Source organism: Mustela putorius, unplaced genomic scaffold (genome assembly GCF_011764305.1).
Source record: "Mustela putorius furo isolate JIRA1106 unplaced genomic scaffold, ASM1176430v1.1 tig00000680_pilon_pilon_pilon, whole genome shotgun sequence".
NCBI lineage: Eukaryota > Metazoa > Chordata > Mammalia > Carnivora > Mustelidae > Mustela > Mustela putorius.
This window is the reverse complement of record NW_025421442.1, coordinates 2041554-2065125: the sequence shown is the minus strand read 5'-3', so window position 1 is coordinate 2065125 and position 23572 is coordinate 2041554.

Here is a 23572-nt window from a genome sequence, read left to right as displayed (position 1 = left end):
AAGCGTCGGGAGCTGATGGCGGGAGGGGCTGCAGCGCCCGCTTAGTTTCAAGAGCACAGGCACTGGAGCACCGTGGCGTGTCCCCAGCCTCCCTCACAGCGCACACAGGTGGCCCGCGGTCTTCAAGTCAAGGCGAATAAAGTTTAATTGGTCGCAGAGAGTTGCAAGTGTTACAGGCGGCTCCTTAGGACAACTGATCGTTTTAAAGTCCCGGTCAAAACCCGGCACCGGTCTGAGTGATAGTGGACTGTGTTACTGAGGACAGTGAGGGACATTGGAGGTGAAGCTGACTTTTCAAGCTCCTTGGGGATCGGGAGTTGCAGTCAAGGTCCCGACAGGGGAGACGATTACTTTGAGATGACACTTTTTACTCCAGGTGGCCTTTGTCAAACTCTATAGTGCCCTGGAGCATCTTCTGTCCCCTGACCCCAGGATCCGGGGACATGTGTGAGCTGCGTGCCTTTAGTGCCTGACTTTCGGAGCTGGGCTGCCATGGAACTGGCTGGCAGGCTCCTCCCTCTCTCTCCTCTTTGCCCAGATCATGCCCGGCGGTGTGGCTGGCTTGCAGGTGATTTCCTACCACTGCCAGACACCTGCTGCAGGCTCGTGGGTCATCAGTTGGCATAATTAGTCCCGTCCAAGTCTCCGGGAGCCGCCACGGACCTGGAGAGCCCAGCGGCGGGGAGGGGCTGGAGCTCCCGTCGTGGGGAAGCTCCTTGGTAACCCCAGCCCCAGCTCAGGGCAGCTACATGGACTCAACAGTGTTCCTGTAGTGCCCACCATTGGCGAGAAGCTCCAGAGTGGGTTCCGAAGGGAAAGCCTTTCCTCCACTCCTGGGAAGGGCCTTGATGACTCAGGGACAGCTCCAGAGCTAGAGTGGGAGCTCCAGGGGTCCCCATGGTAGGCCAGGCTGCTCTGCTCCCTGAGCAGGTCCCCGCACATGCTGTGCATTCAGGAACTTAGGAAAGGGGATCTGAGATTGAAGCACCAGCTTGCTTTTTGCTCCCCTCCCAGGCGGGGGAGCCTGGGTATCTCCCGGGGAAGAGTGTCTTCATCCTAAACGGGACCCTGGAAGGGAGGAGGACGCAGACCCAGCAGGGAGCGTGGGGCCCCAGGGTCTGCATTTCCCGCGGGTTCCCAGATGAGGCTCCTTTGCAGACAGTGCCGAGCTGCAGCGCTTGGGTTGGGTCTGAGCTTCTCCAGAGAGACACAAGCCAACCTTTGAACTGCAAACCGGAATAGAGGAAGTTGCTCTCTCTGTCCTGAGCTCTGTTTGCATGATTTTTATCTCCTGGTGCAGACTCTGTACCGTGCTGGGCTGGGCTGTGCATGCAGCCACATCTGGGGAAAATGTCAGTGTGGCATAAATTAATGAGGGAGGTCCCCGAGAGGAGGAGGTCAGGACGTCCCGTGGAGGCATTTGCGGTCCTGGTGCAGGCGGCGCGGTCTGGCACGCTGGCAGTGGGTGCTCGCATGTTTGTGGACCGAGCGACCTCCAGCCCTGCCCCAGGGGCGGGAGCTGGCTTCCTGCACCACGTGCAGCTGAGTGGCTCACGGGCTTGCCTGCCTCCAGGTGTTCCCAGCTCCTGCCCTGCGTGTCACCGACACCCTGCACAGCCTGTCCTCCAAGGCATCCCTCGCCACGGCCACTCACTCCTGATGAAGCCAGCCGGCGCGTTCTCGCCTACAGCGGCCTCCCCGTCCTGACCCGACAGCAGCTGCTCCGCCACGGGGCCCGCACTGGGACCAGGGCCACCCCTTCCTGCCTTCCACATCCCTCCCTGGCACTTTCAGACGTCGTGGGCTCCACTCCGCCGCAGCGAGTGACCCAAACCACCGTCTTGCTCTGTCCACGTGATTCCCTACGGGCCGCTGCCTGGGGCTGTGGAGTGAGCGCTGTCTTGTCTCCTCCCGGCCTGCAGCAGCGTCCCTTCCACACTTCCAGATTCCACCCGAGGCTCAGCTCTCCGTGTGGCTTTCGCAGGTAACTGCGGCCCCGTGGGAGCCCCCTCCGCTCCCCGCCGCAGACACATGGACGTCCCACGTTCCCCTCATGCTGGGCTCTGCACATCCGCACATCCGTCTGTCCGCCGGAAGGTCCCCGGCCCGTCCATGTCACTCTCCGGAGACTGCGGTCCCATGTGGGACACCTCGGTGCCAGGAGGAATGGCCACGGAGGTTCCAAGTGTCCCTCTCTGGCCCCTTCTCCGCGTGCATCAGCCTGGCTGCTGCGCGTTTCAAACACCCTGTTTTGGGGATCGTCCTTGCTCGGGCTCTTGTGGCACATGTGACACGGGCACATTCACTGTCCAGTAATTAGACTTTACAACCGCCCATGAAGTGGACAAGGAAACTTAAAAAAAAAGAAAATTAAATCCATCAAATACGTCTCTGGCCAGAAAACAGGGAGCTGCTCTGCAGTCAGGAAAGGGACCTGCAGAAAGCCGTCTTGCCACTGAGCCGGGACAAACGGAGTGACAGGACTTCACATTTGCATTGTCCACAGACCACACACACGGCTGGCTCTAGGGGTTCTGCCACGGGACGGCATGCCATCTGAGAGGGAGCCCGAAGGCTCAGAATTGCTGCGTTTCGTTAGTCAACCCCTGTGGAGGTACCCAGGGGCGTTCTGTCACTAGACGGTTTGGGGCCCTGGGCTGATGGCCCTTGAAACTTCTGATGGTTAACTTGAAGATTCTCAGCTTTTTACATATGAAGGCTGGAGATGGAGGGCATCCTCAGAATATCTTGGGGGCCACTGTCTGGTGTCTTGCTTGCTTTCTGCATTTCTGCTGAAGCGAAAGAGACAATTTCTGAGATGCTGGAGAAAGCAGGAAGTGGTGGGAGGCATGCGGTGAGCCGTCAGGGCTAGGGCGGAAAATGCAAAGCTGTTTGAAATCGGTGGCCCAGGGACTGCTCTGTAATTTCCCCAGGCAAAGCCCAGCAGTCTTTCTTGGAACAGCCCTGAAAATTTCATGCTCTCAGGTTCTGCTCTGATGTTGGGACCGTCCCCGTGGGGTCCTGCAGGGCTGGGCTGGAGGGCAGCTGGGCCCTAATGTCCCCACGGCCATGGTGGCTCCCCAGCTGCCCCCTGCGGGTGAGCACGGGGCCGCTGCTGGTGCGGGCGCCTGGGCCTCGTTTCTCTGCACCGTCGATGAGGCCACCCACCTGGGTTGACCAGCTTGGGGGTCCAGCTCCCCCCACGGGCCGGTGGGCTGTGGAGGCCCGTGTAGGCTCGGAGGGGATTGCAAGGGCTGCCCCAGCCCGGGCTGGCCGCGGGGCTTGTCTCCTGGGTCTTGGATGACTACATTCTGGCGAGTCCTGGCCCTGTTTCTCTGCAAACTCCCATCCCCCGATGCTGTTTCCTGCTATGGGAATGACTTTGTTCTGAGCTGGCCTGGGCCCGGCTGTAACATGTGGTGGGTACGGAAGGTCGTGAGCTCGCTGTCGGGACCGGATGCTCCTGGGTTCTTCCTGGAGAGACAAAGGGGGTGAGTCTGGGTTTTGCAGGCCTCATGTTCGTGTGATCTGGGGGGCTCACTGCAGAAAAACCACACAACATTACACCGCAAACTGCCCGTGCCTCTGCTAGGGAGGGGTGAAGTGTGGAGAGTCAGCCGGCCTGACCTGGGCAGCTCAGGCCCCTTATTGGTCAAAGTTAAGGAAAAGCATTGGGACAGTGCTCTGTTGCTGAGCTGTCACCAAAGCCCGAGAGGCCCGTGCCTATGACGGGCCTGGAATGCCTACGCTGCCCCATGGGCGCTGTTCTGGAGCATGTCCGTGCTCCGACCATGATTTCTCTTTGTAACAGGATCACCACGTGTGCGAGCACATTACGGGGCTGAGAGAGCCTTGTGCCGGGAAAAATACCCATGCTCTTCTGTAGCCTGGGAGGCGGAACACCTTCTTCTCGGTGCGAAGGCGTGCTTTCCCACGCGGCCACGGCCGCTGGAGGGAGGAAGGCCTTTCTAAGAAAGACACAAAACCTAGAAACCGTAACTGAGAGGATTGACACACACGAGCAGAGAAGACTCAGGGTAACGATCTAGAGATAAGGGAGACCAGCCAAGTGATCGCAAGCCCGACTGCAGACCAGGGACTCATCTTCCCCACTCCCGCAGAATGCCAAGGAGTCCAACACAGAATGCCAGCCGCTCAGAAGGAAAGAATCAACGCGTTCCTGCATCGTTCTCAGACAAAGGAGACAACAGCACAGGAAGGCCGCTCTGCCTCCAAAGGTTGAGCACAAATTGGAACCATGTTGAAATTTTAAAAAGCAGCGCTTGCTTCTTTCCTTCTCCGGGTGTGGCGGTGGGAAAACGGATTCAGAAGTACAGGCACCTCAGAGGGCCCAGAGAAAGGGCAGAGCGACCTTGGGGAAGAACAAACCCGGAAGGCTGGCGCAACCCCAGGGACAGACCGGTGAGCAGGACCGAGGAGGTCTGGCACCGGGCGCTGTGTACACGGGGGAGCAGACCCGGCGGCAGAGCGAGGCGAGTCTGCGAAGGGATCCGCGCAGAAACCGACACGGCAGCGTGCAGGGCCGCGATGGCCCCAGTAAAGCTGACCGACTAATGCACCCACGTGTATGGAAAGGAGTGTGGGCTGACACGTCGCTCGCCGCAGACCCACAGTGACTTGCCGGCGGATCCCAGTTCCCGAACGTCAAAGGCAGAAATAACAAAGCTTTGTTTGCTTGTTTGTTTATATATACGGACAGCAAAGCAAAGTTTATTGAGCATCATACAAGGCTCCCGAAGAGGCCAGGGGCCCGAGAGGGTTGCCCTCCAATAAAGCTTGACACAAAAATAGAACATCTTTGTGACCCCCAAGCAGGCAATGTACCTTAAGCAGAAACAAAATGTCTATAAAGGGAAACACGGATAAGCAGGACTCAAAGATTACGTGCGCCTCGTCCTCCAAAGACAACATCATGGGAAGGAGGCGACGGCCCACCACGGGCAGGGGGAAGACATTTGTGCTACGTGGCGGGCAAGGGGGCAGCTGTCTGCTTTGAGCTGCTCCACGTCCCAGGTGAAGGCTCCTGGGCTCTCCGCCGGACGCCTGCACCCGGCATCTCCGGGGAGCTTGGGTTTCTCACGGTCCCCAGGGCTGGACTCTTGAAGGTCCTGGGTAGCTGCAAGCCCTCTTACCTCCTGGTCGTGGAGGAGATGGAACTTGTATGGTTTGAGCCAGTCCAGATTCTGGGGAGCGGGATCAGAGCCTTGGCTGGATGCGAGCCATCATTGGGCCGTCCTTGGTACGTACAACCTGCCCTTCAGACGCACCAGAAATCATTGGTTCAACGATGTTCTCCGGGCCCGTCCTACCCAGTGGGGAGCTCCAGGACGCAGGCCCTGTCTATCTAGCGCACGACAGGGTCCTGACCCCCGGACAGTCACGCTGAACGAAAACGATGCCCTGCTTGGACGGGGGGAGCCTCGTTTGATGAATATCAAAGGAACCTTTTAATAGAGGACGTAAAACGTATGGAGCTGGGGCGGCTGTGGACACTCGGGGCAGCTGCTCCTGTGCCTTCAGTCATTCCATTTTTATTTTTTATTTTTATCTTTTTTAAGATTTTATTTCTGTATTTGGCAGAAAGAGGAAGCATGAGCAGGGCGGAGGAGTGAGGGGAGAGGTTGCGGCCGGCGCCCCACTGAGCAGGGAGCCTGATGCGGGGCTCGACCCTGGGACCCGAGCCGAAGGCAGGCGCTTCACCGACGAGCCACCCAGGCCCCTGTTCCTTCATTTTTAAAACTCAACAACATGACAGGGCGTTCCCGCCATGGGCCCGAAGCACTGCTTGGGGTCTGGTCTGTCCACTTCGGAATTCCCGCGGGACCGCTCTGCAGTGACGTCCGCTTTCATCGAGTGTGTGCCCCCCACCGTCGGGGGATGGCTCGGGCAGACACTGACCTGCTGAACCCTACGGCGGCCGCGCTGGGGGGCATCCGCCACCCCGTGTCACCACTGTGGGCTCCGGTCTAGAGAGACCGTGCCACGCCCGCCCGCACCTGCACAGCTGCAAGACCGGCCCTGCCCACGCGCTGCGCTGCTGCTCCGGGCGGCACCCGATCGCGAGGCTGGGGGGGACAGTGCGTGGGCCCGGATCGGGGCCGGCAGGGGTCCCGTGGGGGAGGGGTCCAGACTCGTCTCCCCAGGAAAGCATCTGAAAATGAAGCCCGTCCGGGGCTTCCACGTCTGCAGGCTGCTCAGTGATTTGTGGAGGAGAAGCCCTCGTGGTGCCAAGTTTGTTTATTCTTGGCGAGAAACAATTTCCTCTTTCTGAGAAAGGAGGTTGCAGAGAACATAAAACATTTCTTCCGAACAACTTTGGGCCGAGCTCAGGCCTGGGGACTCAATGTCGACTGGCTTATTTTTCCTATAAAAGGCTCCAGGCGTCAAAAATCAAGGGGAAAAGTGTTGGGCAGGAGGCTTTGGGAAGTGGCTTGTCCCCCGTGTAGACGGGCTGTTTGCTACCCTCCTGCTCGTGCAGTTGGAGCGCTGGGCTGGGAGCGGGTCTGGAGGGACAGATGTGAGGCAACACGTTCCCTCTGCTCTGGGCCCCTCAGCGCCACACCTGGCGGACGGGTTTGCTGCGGCTGCTGGAAGCTCGTCCTTCACTGGCCAGTGGTGTCCTGGGAAGGACAGAACGAAGCGCGCCGGACAGCTTCCGCCGCGGAAGTCGCTCGCCTCACGGCTCCGGAGGCGGAAGTCTAGGCCAAGATGGGGCAGGGCTGGCTCTTTCTGAGGCCGCCAGGGACCATCTGGTCCAGCCCCTCCCCAGCTCCCCTGTCGGGGTCACTGACAATCTTTGGTCCCTTGGCTGGTAGATGCGTCCCCTCATCTCTGCCTCCACGTTCTCTCGGCGCCTGCCTGGGAGCATGTCTGTCTCTGTGTCCAAACACCCCTGTTTTATGAGGCCCCCGGTCCTACTGGATCAGAGCCCAGCACGCTGACCTCACTTAAACTTGACCATCTGCCGCACCCTACTTCCAAATGAGGTCAATTCGCAGGTGTTGAGGCTTAGGTCACAGTCCAACCCATGGCAGAGGCTGTTCTGAAGGGTTCCCCCGTGCTCACCGACTCCCCAGCCACGGGCATAAGCCAGGGTACGGGCTGAGCTGCTGTAACCGAAGGAATCAAGGAATCGGCCACGGGGGCTCAGACTAGCACCGCGTCCCTTCCTCGTGCGGATCGGAGCAGAAGCCGCCGTCCGGGCCCGAGGAGGGTGAGCTCCACCGAGGCACTTGGGAGCCCAGAGTTCTCCAGTTGCCGCTAACAGCACACTTTTCAGCCTGCAACCTGGCTCCGTGTTCCTGGACGGCTTCCCCAAATAGACCACTGGACCCCTGCCGAGGTCCACAGCCTGCGATCAGACCCAGGTCCCCACGCAGACAGCCAGGAGCAATGCGCATTTCTGTCCCCCAGGGAAGCTTCCTAGTAACGCTGATTCCTGCAGGCCCCCAGGACTCTGGTCCACCGTCTCCCCTCACACCCAGTCACCCCCAGGCCCCGGGCGAAGAGGACACGTGGTCAGCTCTTCCTGCTTCACTCGTTACCCCGAACCCAGAGGCTGGGAACAGCACTGGTGACCACATGGTGTCGGGAGGTCGGGATCTGGGCACACACACGGTGGTGCAGGCAGAGCTGGTCCCCGTGGCAGGTCCCCCGAGATGCTGGCTGGGCAGGGGGAACCTGCGTCCTGGCAGGCGGGACTCGGCTCCTTGTGGGCTGTCCTGAGTTTCCCGCTGTGCGGATTTCTCCAGCACGACCGCTTTCTCCACCGAGGCAAGCCAGCCAAGGAGCGTGAGTTCAAGCTGGACACAAGTCGCCGTCTCCCGCAGCCCGGTCTTGGAAAGGACATCTCTTCATCTCTGCTGCCACGGACGGGGGAGGGCTGGATGCCAGCAGGTGGGGCGCTCTGGGGGCCGCTTCCAGCACTGCCTTCCTTGGTCTATGCTCTGGGTCCCCGCGGTTTGCACTTCTCCGGCCTCATCAAAGACGGAGGGTCCTCGCTTAGGAGCGTCTCAGCCTCCTTCCTGTCCTACTGTCTCTTTCCTTGGCCCTCGGTGGGTCTCCTGTGCCTCGCCCTGGCGTCTCCATTAGACAAAGCCACGGCCACAACGGTCACGGAGACCAGCCGGTCTCCGCCTGAGGCTCTCGCAGACGGGAGCGGGGCGGCTGCGCCCAGGCTTCTACGAGACTCTGTGCCCCACTGGGAGGATGCGTGACGCCCACGTAGTCTCTTTTGAGGGTCCTGTGGTCTCAAGAGGACTCGGACGCTTTGGTGCTTCTCAGGTGTTGACAAAGACTGGACAGTCACACGGTGGCTTTACCACCACCTGTCTCCTCTCCCATCTTACTCTAAGCATCTGGAAAAAACAGTAAGAACCTTTGATGTTTTGGCTGATGATGCCCGGGCTGACCCCACAGTCTGTAGGCTCCGGTCCACCTGCCTTGTGGCCGCCAGCCGTGCCGCTAAATTCGGGGCCGCTGCTGCGGAGCGAGGACCCCTTCCTCAGTTTCCTCAGCGTGCCCTCGGGTCCTGGCACGTGCTCACTGGCAGTGTCGGCAAACCCAGGTTTCTGCTACGGTCTGCCTGGGGCAGCTCGTCTCCGCTCCCGCCCCCTGAGATCTGCCAGCTTGTGCGCGGTCCCTCCACATCCCACCACGACTTCAGGGACGTGTTGCAGCACCTGCTGTCAGCTGTGTACCTGCCCAGACTTGGTGTTTCAGAACAGTCACATTTCTCACATCTGGACGCAGGTGAAGCTGGCCTGGGTCCCCTGCTCAGAGCTCCTCACGCCTCCAGTGCTGGTGTTCAGCGGGGGCTCAGGTCCTGCTTCCAAGCTCACTCCCGGGGCTGCAGAGCCAGGGCCACAGGCCTCAGGCCCTCGCCCCGGGGTCTGTCCGGGCAGAAATTCCCTCTCTGGTGTATCTGGAACATGGTTCTGTCCTGTCTCTAGGGGTTTCCCAAGAACAGGGCAGTGGCCACGTCGCAGGTTTCCAGATTCCAGCAGACAGAGAGCTGTGTCAGGTGGGCCCTGAGGAAGCTCCCCCCCCGACCGGCGGCAGGCTGTGACGGGCTCTGTGACATCAGGGTGGGTGGACAGAGCGGCGGGCCTGAGCTGGAATGCCAGGGCCAGCCGCGGCTTCTGTCCTCAAATCCTGGCCGGCAGATTGAGAGCTGACCTCATTCTCTGGTCCTCCCTGAAGTCTCCTGGGCATCGGGGCCATTGTCCTGCACGCCCATTGTTAGCAAAGCACTCCGGGTTGCAGAAAGTTGATTCCCAAGCCCTTTCACTGGCTCTGTCCGTGTTCCCCACCTTTGTCCAGCTGACTTCCTGCTCCCTCTGAGACTCTTGTCTGGTATCCCTCTTGGCGACAGTTCTCTCAATCAAACAACAAAGCAAGGCGCCTCGGAGGCTCCATTGTTAAGAATCTGCCTTCAGCTCAAGTCATGACCCCGGGGTCCTGGGATCGAGCCCCGCATCGGGCTCCCTGCTTGGCGGGAAGCCTGCTTCTCCCTCTGCCCCTCCCCTGCTTGTACTTTCTCTCTCTCTCTGTCTCTCTCTGTCAAACAAATACACAAACAAATACTCAAACAAATACAACAAAACCTCTGTCTGCCTTCAGGAAAGTTAAGAAACTCATCACACTGGCTTAAGAAATGATTTTCTAGCTGGATCCTTTCTCCAGATAGGCTCAGTGTACTCAGAGATCTCTCAGCATCTCCCCGAGCTCTATTTTGCAAAAGGATAATATTGTTAATCATTCTACAGATTGAGAGTCGCGTGATCAGTAATAAATACGTGCGGTTGGCTGAGCGCCGTGCTGGTAGAGTCACCCTGCATGAGTCCTACGGTCCTCCAACGGGGAAATCAGGGCTCCGAGACACGAGCCCATGGCTGGCATCCAGTAACTGGGCAAGGGAAGTGGTTTAAAAACCTGTCTGCAACTCCTGGGACACTCTTGCCATCCAGAGGCAGAGTATAAATCTCCCCTCTTGGATATGGGCTGGATTTGGTGATTGAAAGGCTAGATTAGAAAAGGCGCTACTGTCTCTTCCTGACTCTCAGGAGCCGTGTGCTTGGATCCCAGCTGCCATGTTGGAAGGAAGCCCAGGAGGGGTCCCAGCCGGCAGCCAGCACCAAGGGCGCGGCTTTCACGGGAGTGATCTTCCAGGTGTTTCTGGCCTCATGGCCACTTCTAAGCTGTCCCTGCTGAAACCGCAGACTTGGGGTCTGAATAAATGGGGTGGCAATGGGTAGCCAGAGCACCAGGTCTGTGTCTCCGAAGGCCTCAAGAGGGAAAGCAAGATGGGGGCTGACCACGCCTCTGGCTCTAGGCCCACGGCCCAGATTCCATGTGTCCGCCCATGGGAGACTGTCCCCCTCGAAGAATAACTCCCTGTTCCTCCCTCTCTCCACCCCTGGCGCCCTGGCACATTCTACTTCTTGTCTCTGGGAATTCGAACCCTTGAGGGAGCTCCTCTAAGAGGAGTTCCATGCATGTAATTAATTCAAACGCTGCAGTATTTGTTCTTTTGTGACTGCTGCTTCCACGGAGTCGCCTGTGGGTCAGGGGCCACCCACATTGCAGTGTGAGTCAGAATTTTTTCCCTCTTGAAGGATGAACATGGGTGTGCAAACACATGATTTCGTGTGCCTTGGGTCTTTGGTGATGGCTCCCGCGTCCCTGGGTAGACTTGGGGCACCCCAGGCTCCTGGCAGCCGGCTGTCTGTGGGGTCCAGGTCTCAGCCTGCCCAAAAGCTTCCTGACAATGTGGACTCTGCACGTGGCCTGGGCCCCCTCAATGCACACGCCACTCCCCCCCACCCCGACCCCAGGGCCAAAACCGGCTCCAGCAGCTGTCGGGTGTCCTCCCATTGAAGAGGTCCAGGTGCCACCAGACACGGCCCATGAATTATCTGTAACTAGCTTCCTGACAGCCACCGCTGTCATCCCACCTGTTGCAAAGACGAAATCTCAGATTTCTTTGGTCTTCTCGGGTCAGTTAGCGCTTCCACGGCCGGCCGGCATACACACACGTAAATGCAGGGACGGCCCTTCTGGGCCTTTCTTTGTCAGACTGTCCTGAATCAGCAGGACAGGCCAAGGCGGGTGGAGAAATCCTGATGGAGCCACCCAAAAGGACACTCCGTGAAACCAAGTTTATTGCCGACAGATATGACGCGGCCGACTTCTAGTCTGGCCGCACAGCTGTGCAAAATTGTTCAGCAGGCCGGGCCAGCGGATTCTGAGCAGAATGGACTGGCTATAAAACTTGATAGGCTGTCAGGGCTTGTAAGACAGATGGGCTGGGGCGGGTGAGGGGCCTGGGCCTAAGGGTTATGCTCCGAGTGGCTCTCGGACCTACAGGGCGGTCTGGGCATTGAGACACATGATAGCCACCCAGGAGCTTTTTTCCAGAGCCAAAGGAAAGGAAGGATGGATTGCAGGCTGGCCGCCCTGATAAACAGGAGAGACGAGGGGTAGAGGGTCGTAAATCAAGGTGTTTAGGAGGTGTTAGGATGCAAAGACCTCTGGGAAGGGAGAAGAGTCTGATTGTATTTCCCGTAAAATTCCCTTTAGCTGCTAAATGGGTCTCACTTGGTATGTTTGCAGGACATTCTCCGATAGAGGATTTCTGGCAGTGCTCTGGACAGGATTGGCAGCCCAAAGAACTGAGGAACCCAGAGGTGGTGACAGTTCTCTCCGGACCGCAGGGCAGTTGAGCAGTCAGGAGAAGCAGGCATGGTTACTGTCCAGCCGGCCCCAGAGGACCCTGCAGACGGGAGGCTCGGCGCGCAGGGTGGCTGTCCCACGACCGCCTCTCTCTGTCCTCTGCTCTACCCAGGGCTCCTGCTCGGGACTCTCAGCCTGGTTGCCTGTCATGGCCCAACCGATGCCAGCCCAGCTGTAGACGGAAGGCTGAGAGCCCCGTGAGCTCTGCCGGGCTCTGCCTGCTGCCTCTCGGAGCTGGACAGCCACCCTCCCGGATGTCTGAGCCCCATGTGCATTGTCAGGTTTCTTAGTGACACAATTTCCTCTCTTGCCGGGTGTTGGTTTGCATTTCAACTGATTTGAGCAAGAGAGGTATCAGCAGGAGAGCTGCGGTCCTGGCTGGGTTTTCCCTCGAAGGTTGGATTTGCACAGGACTCACTGACTTCTTTCGAAGATAGGAAATCCAGGCTAAATCCAGTGTATTTAGAAATGAGCAGAAGAGGAAGAACCATATCGTTGAGCTGATTGTGTAAGAGCCAGAGTGGCCTTTGGAAGGAAATTTAGAACATATAATTATTAAATGAGAAATACCTATGATTGAAAGACTTTGAAACAAGTACTAAGTCATGAAGCTAGGAAAGGACCAGCCATGTAAACCTAGAGGAAAGAAGGAATAAAAACAAATGCAGTAGATTTTGAAGCATAAATAAGTGGAAAGCACCAGTAGATAAGACCCATAAAATCCCCGTCTGGTTCTTGGGAAACAGCCCTTCCCTCCCCCAGCACTTACACAAGCGCCCAGACACGCTTTGCAAATCTGCTCCAGTAAGAGAGCAGACAGACCATTAGAGATGCAAACAGTTCAACTCTAAGAGGCGGATCTGCCAATTTTTTATCAATACATTTGGAAATTCAGATAGAATTGACAATTCCCTTAGAAACTGAAGTCAGTAACTTCAGACTGCCCCAGGCTTAAGAAGAATTCTGGATGCACCAAAAATTACAGAAGAAATGGGAAACGTAGTCAAAGCTGGACTTCACCTGGAGGCGCTGCGCTCCGCACGGTTGGAGACTGGTGTAACCTTAAAGAAACTGCCCATTCCCCCATTGTTTAACGTGTTTTTCAAGGGACTGCAAAAAGAAAAAACTTCGCATGTAATTTTCCATCCAAAGGCAGAACACACTTGAGAGTAAAGTTGGATAGAACAAGAAAGTATACATGATAGACATATTGTAAGTAGCATATGTAGTAATGACATTTAAAAAATATTTCCATTATTGTCAGGAAAAAAAAATACTTCTCTGCCTCACACAAATAGATTGTCAACACTGTTTATGAGATATCAGCAAAAACAGTGAAAAATAAAACATCTAAATATTTAAAATGGAGAGATGTGATTTTATCATTTGCATGTAAGAAATTCAAGATAATCAATTGTACTAATTTGAATTAAAAAAGCTTAATTGCATTGCTTGATCCAAGAAAAATGGATTGACAAAACGATTATTCTAAATTCCAGCTACAAATGAATGTATTTTTTAAAAAGATTTTATTTATTTATTTGACACAGAGAGAGAGATCACAAGTAGGCAGAGAGGCAGGCAGAGAGAGAGGGGGAAGCAGGCTCCCTGCCGAGCAGAGAGCCCGATGCGGGACTCGATCCCAGGACCCTGAGATCATGACCCGAGCCGAAGGCAGAGGCTCAACCCACTGAGCCACCCAGGCGCCCCAGCTAATGTATTTTTTTAATGAGAAGGTCATATTCATAAGATGATTAAAATCAGACAAATTTGCATAATAAAAATAAAAAGATACATGTGATACTTGTTGGTGTGGCTTCAGAATGTGACCTTGTTCGGAAACAAAGTCATTACAGCTGTGATTGTTACACTGGACTGAGATCATACTGGAGCAGTGTGAGCCTCTAATCCAACGTGACTGGTAACGTATAAAAAGGAGAAATTTGGAGAGAGAGACACACACCCTGGGAGGGCGCCATGTTGGGGGCAGAGACTTGGTGACACTTTTACAAGACAAAGATGCATCCAACCTCAGAAGTCGGGGCACATAGGTGTGGAACCGACTCTCCCTCAACTCACCAGAAGGGACTGGTCCCGTGGACACCTTGACCTTGGACTTCTGACCCCCAGAATTGAGAGATGGTACGTTTCTGCTGTTCAAGTCACCCAGGCTGTGGTACTCTGTGATGGCGTCCCTAGCTGACCCACACAGCTCTTCACGAGAGACCCTCTAAAAATCTCTGCTGGAAGATCTAACGGAGGGCTTGAACAAAGAGCGAAATCCACCATATTCATGCGTGGAAGGTCTAAAAATTGTAAATAGAGCATTCCTCTCCCCCCCAAGTTAATATATAGAAATCACTGTAATAACAGCAGGGCCCGGGAAGTGAGCATTTTCAAGAACCGTTTGTCAGGGTAATTTGTCACTATGTAACAAAATGGAAACTTTGTATACCGCGAACTGTATTTACCCAGTGATTGTGCTGTGAGGGTTCTTTTCTTCAGAAATTCTATTCTTCCTCTGGTTGTAAAGGGGCGGGTTCCAGAAATCTCACTGCAGCATAGTCTGTAATGGGTACTAAGCGGGAAAAAACCCTTCAATGATTGCCATTAACGGTGGACAAATAAATCACAGAACAGAGAAAGTCTAGAATGCAATGCATTGGTCAGAGTGATGTGATGTTCGTACGTGTAACTGATACAGGAAGATGCCTAGGACACATTTTTAAGGGATCAAAGCAGGTGTACTTGGAACACGAATGTGCTATTATTTTTTCTTTTTCACTCCCCACCAGCCTAAAACCAGAGCACACACCCTGGGCCTCCCGCCGCGTTCTGGGCTTTGCTCTGGGGCCCCTTCTCTTGATCGTCCCTGACTGAGTCCCACCACGGATCCGGCTCCTCAGAACCCAGAAGCCGCTCTTTTTGGAGCAGATCCGTGAGCGGGCAGTCTCTTCCTTTGGTGACCTTAAGCACAAACAGTGGACAGTGCATGTAGGTTTGTGTTTTCTGTTTCAAGTTTCAATCCTCCACCAATCGTCTCCTTGGCTCAAAAGCCCTGGTGCTTCTCTTGGTCAAAGCAGGGGGCAAAGGACAAGATATGTGAGACATTTGTGCTGACTCTTTGCTAAATTAAAAGAAAAAAGAATCCCCTTTCTCTGGCCCACATGATGCACACATACACACGTTGAGTACGTGGACAGGGATCTGAAAACATTCACAGCAGACAGCTCCTGGAGTGGACCTGGGCTGGGACCATCCCTCCGGGAGGCTGGAGGGGAGTGATTGGGGGAGGTCCTTCTGGCTCTCGAAATTCAATATTTGGTATCTCCCAGCAAGCATGCATTACTTTTGCAGTTTAATAACTCAATAGCACCTGGAGATGAAGACACATGTACCCAGCTTTAATTCAAAAGCACGGGGTTGGTTAAACAGCCGCCAAGCAAAGGTCCAGTCTGGGTGTGGAGGTCACGGCCTGGCAAGGGGGGCGTGCAGCCACCACCCCCCCTCATTCTGTAGACACAAAAAGCATCTCAGCTGATCCTTTCAAGAAGGAAACCCAGAACTATTGTTTTTTCAGCTAACTCTAACCATTGCTGCGTTCAGCTAAGGACGCAAGTACATGAGGGCTGCTCGGCTACTTAGCATCTCACGACACCTGTCCCAGGAGTGACGAACTACTCAGGTGCCTGCCCCTCGGCGATGATAAAATCCGTTTCCCACATTCCAGAGGTTTGGAGGAACAAAGACGGAAATGCTTTTCCTACTCGAGTCCGCGGACCCCTTGAATTCTCAGCTCAGACCCTGGGATAAACTTTTGGAAGTTGGTCTGTGGCTTCATGAGTGACTCATTCCAGAGCGGAGTGCCGATGAGCTCATTTTCGCGATGGCCAGACGGCCTTCTCCAAGGCAGCTCCAGAGACATCGATCTTTGTGAGAGCAGAAGAGTAGAAGAGCCCCTGTCTGAAAACAGTTTTCTCCGTGCGTTTCTCAGGACACAGTCCCAGAAGACAGTGAGGCTGAATGGAGGGAAACTGCCTTGTGGCCCGGAAGCTGTTCTGGGAGGAAGGCTGCGGGCCCCTGGAGAGTGGCAGGAGGGTGCTGCTTGCTGCAGGGACCCGTGATGATTTGGGGAAACAGGACCCGCTGGCCTCCTCCCCAGTTCCTGGACCAGGAAAAAGCTGGCTGCTCCTGGCCTCCGTGGGCCCCTGCCCCCCTTCTAGGACACCTGCAGAGGAGGGGAGACCCTCCCAGCCCCTTCCATCTGGCAGGAAGCTGTCAGGCCGCTCCTGGGAGGGGAGTGCTCTCTCCACCCTTCCGAGCCCCCGGTGGGATGAATAGACGGACGGAGGGGCCGGGCTGGACGGAAAGTCTTGTCTCGGGGAGTTTTCATGACCTCATGTGCTTTATCAGGTTCTCCCCTGACTTGGGCTTTCTGTCCTGTGGGAGGTGGAGAGCGCCGGGCCAGGTGGGGCTGCCGGGGGCCGTCCCCGGCCCCGATAATGCCCCGGGGAGCCTCCGCTGGCACTCAGCGCCGATGAGCTCACCCGGAGGAGGGCCCTGACCTCATTCCTGCAGGGCATTTCCTCTGCTTCCTGAACTGCCAAGATCAGCTATATTTTGTTCTCACCAGGAGCCAGCCGCACGCGTTGCCTGGGCTGGGAGGACCCTGGGAGTCTGCAGACCCACGCATGTGGGACTCACAGTGAGAATCCCCGGGTGACCAGCCCGCCGGCCACTGTGAGAATTCGGTGATTGCCTGCCCTTCTGGGAGCTGGTGACGCGTGCGTTTGTGTTACGGCCTCAAGTCTGAAGACTGGCTGTCTGGAAGCAGCACGCTCACCCCTCAGAGACGGCTGTTCCATGCAAGTTCCTAGACCCCACGTCCTAATAATTTTAATAGAGTGTGTGGTGTGTGCACCTGTGTGTATGCGAGTGCATGTGTGTGTAGCGTGCATATGCGTGGTGGGAATGTGTGCAGGTGTTGTGTGCACACACTCGTGCGTGTGCCTGTGTTGTGTGCACACACTCATGCGTGTGCACGTGTTGTGTGCACACGTGTGCGGTGTGTGCATCTGTGGTGTGCATGTGCATGCGTGTGCACACCTGTGTGTGCATGTGTGTGCACGTGTGTGCACTGGTGCAGAGGAGGGAAGAGGCAGGATCTTCATTTTTATGCAGTGGCCCCGCTGCTGACGTCCTGTAACTCTCACTGCCTCGGAACTCAGGATCAGAGCTAGTCAGCGTGAGTTTTCTTTCGCAGATTGTGCACCGAAAATGTGGTGACAAATCGGGAAAACAGGAGCAGTCTGGACAGTCTTTCCAAAAACTGAATCCCACGCTCAGGGATGCTAGCTTTTGGTAAACTTGGGTCCGTCGACTTCCTGCAGTCTCGTGAGAAGGCTGCGGGCAGCCTGGTCTCCAGCCCCCGTGTGTTTATCCAACGAGCAGGGGGTTTGCCCAGTTTGGTCAAGCAGCGGGAGTTGGGGGTCACACCGGCCTCAGCGGTCAGGGGCCCAGTGAGTGTCCGCGGGCAGGACGCTGTTTACTCCAAACCTGCCTTTCTGTCAACACAGGAACATTTGTCTCCTGTCGGCTCCGTGGGAGCTGTTGCCAGGAACATTCCCGGGGTCGCTGCTGTGGGCGGCTTCACGGCCAGGCGCCCCGGGGCGGCGCAGCTCTCCAGCTCGCCCAAGTGACTCCAAGTCCAATTTGGTTCAGAGAATGTTCTTAATTATTTATAAACTACACTAACAGCTGGATTATTTTGTCTAAGAAAGTTCCCGTATCAATGCTTTAAAAACTCTGGTCTTTGGGAATTTATTTCATGTTCACGGGGCAGTGTTTGCATTTGCTGCATTTGGGTCCTGGTTTGAGGTCTTAGCAGGAGGGATGTAGGCACATCTGTATCTAGCCGCATGTGTGTCACATGCACCGTGTCACCCAGCTGGACGTCAACGGAACGCCATCTCTCTCGGGCAGCTCACTCCGCTCACTCTCCACAAGGATGCTGTCTTCACGTCCAGTGGGAAGAGGGTCTCCGCGGCCTCTCGAACCCAGGGAGGGAGGCTCCCGGCTCCCAGCTCCCGTTCCGCCGTCCGCAATGGTCTGGCCGGCATTTTCCTCTTGCCTTTTGGCACCTACTCAGCATTGTCCCCTGTGCACAGCCAGTCCACTCTGGGTGCCCGCCGGGGGTCCTCCCGGGCAGCTGCCTGGCCCTGCCCTCCAAGGTTAGCTTCCCGCCGCTGGGAGCCACCACCCCCGGGGTTGGGTCGCCAGTAGCCCAGGACAACAACCACGGCTTCATTTTCCTCGGAGCATTTGTGTTTTCTGGGCTGTTTCTTTCTAGAATGAGATCCCAGAGACCAAAATTTTTTCCTTCCCTCCTGCCTCTGGGTCGCCCCCGTGATGCTGTTACCGCAGCCTCTTGTCCTCCGCAGGTGGGTGCGGGCTGAAGGCTGCGGGCAACCCCGTGGGCTGGCTGGGGAGAAGGGTGCCTTCATCTGAGAGCCCAAAGGACGCCTTGGTTTCCCCACCCTGAGGCTCCCAAACTCGCGTATCAGCAGAAGCAGCTCCTTAGAGACCTTGTGTGCACAGGAGATGAAGGCGACCCAGGAGGGCCAGGTGCCGGATCCCGCCCGTCTGCGGTGTGGGCTGTGGGCTCTTCAAGCTCTACCTGCCCGGGGCAGCCTGGAGAAACCTGGGGCCTTGGGACGACAGAGTGTGTAGTCTGCGGGCTTGTCTCGAATCATCACATACAAGGCTCCAGATCTTTTTTTTTTTTTTCCCTTCTGGGGTGTAAGGAAGCCACATTTGGATAAGGTTTTAGTTGGAGAAGAAAGAATCCTTTAGTTAAAATATCTTTTGTATTGGGCCTTTCCTTGTCTTTGTGTTTTCAGGGAAAGTTGACAGGGAAGAAAGAATCCCGTTGTTTCAATGTGCGACTCTTCCTGAGAGCAGGTGGAGGGTGGACTCAGCCCAGGAAACAGTCAGTGTGTCAACACAGTGTCCCGATCTATAAATAATCCTCTCCGGGCAGGACCAGGGGGGCAGGGGTGGGCGCTCTGACAGCTCAGAGACTAACAAATCTATTTTGCTCATGGAAACATGGCTAAAGCATTCTGGGGGGTGGGGGGAGAAAGAGAGAGAGCAGACTGTGCTCGTTCCAAGCGCGCGTTCTGAGTGCAGCGACAGATGGGGAGGGACGGTGCCCCATCTCCCATCAGAACATCTGTGCGGCTCCAGGGTCCCCTGTGAGCAAGGTCCGGCTCTCGGGGCTCCGAGGTCAAGGAAGCAATGCCGGGACTCTGCACGAGCAAACGCACCGCTCAGCCTCCTTTCTCGGCAGACGACCCTGTCTTTGGAAAACAGCTATTATTTCTGGGTCCAATGTTTATGGCGTGGCCGTTCCGTGTACCTCTCCGGAAACTTCAGGTTGTGGGCACAATCATCAGAAAGTCCTTCCCCGGTGGCCTTCCCCAAACTCTTTCATGGGAATCTCTTTTCCAGATAGCGCTGCTGTCCTTGGGGTTTTTGGAGCGAGGAGAGTGTCGCGCCTTCCAAAGGCTCTCTCGGGCCCTGGCTCCCGGCCACGTTCTGCGCAGGTTCTCTCTGTCCGGCTCCCTGCGGAATGGATGGGGTGCCAGGACGTGGATTTGCAGCTGGGCCCGGGGCTTTAACTGTCACAGGCTGTGGCCTTGGGGAGAGACTATCGGAGGCCGACCTGGCCTGGGACCTCAGTCCTGGTTTCTCAGCCCACGGGGTGGCAGGACCTGTGTGCATGGGTCATGGCATCTGTGCAGACGGACTTGTCACACCGTGCGCCGGCTGAAGACATTGCATCGCGATTTCCTAATGCTGGGTCCACGGGGCCTTAGGGAGGGCATAGGCAACGCTCGGGACTTTGTGGGCGCACAGGAGGGAAGCTTTGTTTTCAAGGAGCTGCACCTGCCGCTGGCCCCCCCCACCAGTTGCTCGAGGAGTGCCCACGAGCCCCGCGAGGCGGGATGGCAGGGGTCGCGGCAGACCCCTCACGTTTCATTGGCTCTTCCTAGCGCCTCCGTGTGCGAGCCAACAGGCCGACTGCAGAGCGCCATGGAGCGTCTTCACGAAGAACATTCTGGATTTGAAGAAACGTTCCTATAACTCGCGCTCCCTCTCATTAGGTTCTTTTGTAATCCCGTGAATTTTATTCCACGAAGGGGTGCGCTCTTCCATGAACAGGTCCCTGGGCCTTGCCAGACGGCACCAAGGGTCCACGGGTCCACGCCCAGAAGTGGACGGGCAGAGAGGGACACGCAGCCCTGGGCGGGCGAGGGGCCTCCCAGACTTGTGTGTCCTGCGGCGGGGAGGCGGACACGGCCGTCCTTCGCTAGGAGCGGACGTGGTGCACCTGGTCCTCTACGCAGACAGTAATGCCACGATTTTGTGTGGAACGCACACGGGGTCGTCGCTTGGGGGACTCACGCCTCTGAGTCGTTGCTTGGGGACATTAGCCTCCTGCGCAGGTTTCCTGCAGCTTTAAGCTGGAAAAGGGGAGTTTCTTACGGTCGGTTAGGATGGGGACTATGGACATCAATGGACAGACCAACTCGAGAACAACATAGGACTCAAAAGTTCTATTTTTTTCCTTTTTTTCTTTTTTTGGCCTGGTTTTGGCCATACCAGGGACATGGGTAGTAATTCCCGATAAGAGACCGTGGGAGCAGTCCCTGGCGTCTGAGCGACGACAGTGCCGGGGAACACCGACGCTCCCGCCACCTGCCGCCGGGTGCACGAGTGTGAGGCCCCCAGCCTCACGGCCGCTAGCCCAGCAGCGCCTACCCGCGGCAGGGAGGGGACGGTTTCTGGGGATTCCGGGGACGCCCGGCCGACCCCGTTCTGCAGCCACAGTCGCAGCTTCCGTGAAGAACGCCACTTCTCATCCTGGTTTCAGTGCAGGCCATCATGCCTTACAAAGGGCACACTCAGAAAACGAGGGCCTGGAAATACCAGTCCCTTTGGTGGAAACAGCCCAGGAGCTGAAACAGTCCTACGGGTGGGCTCAGGCCAAACCGCTGTGAAAAGATATTGGCGTTTTCACTTTTTGTTCGTTTCCTGTCCTGTCTTTACTTCCTTCTTGTGATTTCCTGAGTCAGACAGTTTCTTGGGAGGCTGGTCACCCGGGTAAGGACCCCACAGGCTGCGTGGGAACCAGCGAGCTTCATCCCCTCGTGAGCTGGGAGACCCCCACCTGGGGCAGAGGCGCCCGTCTTTCTTCCCTCTGCCTTTGGACTCGGTCCTGCCTGGGGCTCTCGGCTCAGACTGCTCTGGACAACAGTGAAGCCCACACTCTTGGCCAACCTTCTAGGCGTGAGCCCGGCCTTTGCGGTCAACAACCCTTTCAAGGTGGGAAGTTGAAAGTATCAAGATCTCCCTTTGCTTGTGCTTGGAGAAAAAACAGCCACCCAGCACGTCTCCGCATCAGACCACCCCCTTCTCCCACAGGCTGTGGGTCCCCACCTGGGTCAGCAGAGGCTTCTCGACTTCACCGTTGCTGGTGTGGGGCCCGCCTGCAAGTCTTGGTTCCATACATGGACGCGCGGAAGCGTGGAGACGTCGAGCTCCTTCCCCAGGGTCACGTGGGGGCTGGGTGGGGTGTGGACCTCGCAGGCTGGCTTCGTCACTGTCCGATGTCCGCTGGCTCCGAGCCTCCAAGTGAGGTCACCAGGGTACTGCCATTCCTCAACTGTCAGCCCTGGACCAAGGGCTCCCTCTGCAAAGCCGGCTCAGCTGCCCACAGACCGGGGCCCCTGCTTCTCTGCGATTCTTGGTGCTTTCCTGGGTTTGGCACAACGCCCACCAGGGCCCTCCGCACACTCCGTTACGGTTACCGTTTGCAGCCTGTCTCCTGGCTGACCAGCGAGCTTCCACCTGTGTCCTCCCCTCCCAGAGCCTCGTGGCAGGCGCTTGCTGCCATTCGTTCAATGACCAAAGGAAGAAGCAGAGACAAAGCTGTAAGGGACAGAGACAAAGCGCCTCCTGGGTCTCACCCGTCACCAGCTGAGTAAGTACTTCGGCCCCTGTTGCCCTTGGTCATCTGTGAGGACAGAGCCTTCGCGGCACTGAAGGAAGAGACAACACCTCCCCATTCTCTTTCTGGACTGTATGGTTCTTCTCAAGGTCATGTCTCGGTTTTTGTCAAAGACACAAGAGGTGTCTACGTTTTGATCCAGGTGGACTGTGGGTTTCGCAGAGCCGGGGCTAAGCCCTGTTCCGTCACGAATCCCCCAGCTGTTGGGCACAAGGGAGCCGGTCCGCCCTGCCTGGACCAGTTTGCTCACCTGCACGTGTGGAACTGAGAGTCACGCCCAGGCTTTGGGGGGGTGCTGGGAGCATCACCGCCCACGGGACTCACGAGTCCTGGCTCAGACCGGGTCCTCGGGGTCCATGGGTGAAGGCCCATGAGGGCGGAGGCTTGAGGGGAAGCCAGAGCATGGAGCAGGACCTGGGGACCCCTGGAGAGAAGAGCGCGCGGCCGGAGCTGAGGACCCCCGTGGGGACGGGAGTGAGGGTGAGTCGAGGAAGCTGGCCTTTAGCCTTGGCGTGGGGGCGGGGTGGGCGCCCTCCCCTCATTGTCCGCCATGTATTTATAATCCAGTACAGCTAATCCCGCACTTATGCAACTGTTCCATTCCGAAAGGCCTTTCTCAACTTGAACTTTGCACCAGAAGCCTGCTTGGGACTTAAAGGTACAGAGCCCGTTGCACACACACTCCTTCCTCTCTGCTCCCCAGCTCCGGCCGGCTTCCCCTCGCCCTGGGGCCGACAGAGCGCGTGCAGGGGAGGAAGGAGGGGCCGCGTCGGTGCTTCAGGCTGCCCCCGCCCCCTCCTGCCTGTGAGCGCCCTGCCCTTCCCAGCTGGGCCTCCCAGGGGTGCTGGCGTCGGCGCTGCGGACGGAGGAGGAAGACCCCGACAGACACGCCAGCCCCACGGGGACTGCCCCCCTGGCAGCCTTGACCTCTGGCCTTTGGGGAGCTCATCCTGAGAGTGGGCTGTATTGGGGACCGTGTCCTGACCCCTCCAGGCCTCGTGTCTCCCTGCTCCCGGCCCTGCAGGCCGATGGTGTGGGCTGGACAGAGGCTCCGCAGCCGTCTGCGTCTGTCTTCACCACCTCTCCTGCAGGCGCTGTCTCCCCGGCAGGAGGGCTCAGGCTCGGCAGTGACTCCCTGTCTGCCCTCTCGGGCGCGGGGAGGCAGTGGCCCCCGGCCCCAGTCCCGTGGTCTTCCTGCGGCCTGTCGATCCTTACTGAAAAGCTCCTCCGGTCACCTGTGGCAGTCCCTGCGGATGGACGCCTGCAAGGTCCTCCTCCTGTCACGGAGCTGGTCCCCCCCATTGCTCTGCTCCCTCTTCCCAGATGCCACCGACGGAAACTTTGAGCTCCCCAAACGCACATGTGAGAACCTGTGCTGTGCTGGTGTTGGGAGGTGACTGGCCTTGTGTGGGGGGTAGTGGTGCTGGGACGGGGCGCGCGTCCTCCTAAGGAGAGGACGGCCCTGGAGAGGGAGCACAGAGCCAGCCCTGCAGCTGCTGCCTTCGGGTCTCCTGCCTCCGGGGCTCTGAGGATTGACCCTGGGCTGTCCCCGTGGGGGGTCCGTGAGGTCTGCACGGCCCGAGCGAGCCAAGCTGAGGCCTGGCCCTGGCCACCCGGGTCTGGCCCACTGGTCCTGAGAGCTCTTGGCACATCCTGCCCTCGCTGGGACCCTGTCCAGGGCCCCCACACCCCTTGCCTGCCTTGCCCTTCAGGAGCTGCCCACAGGTTGGCCCCCTGGCAAACACC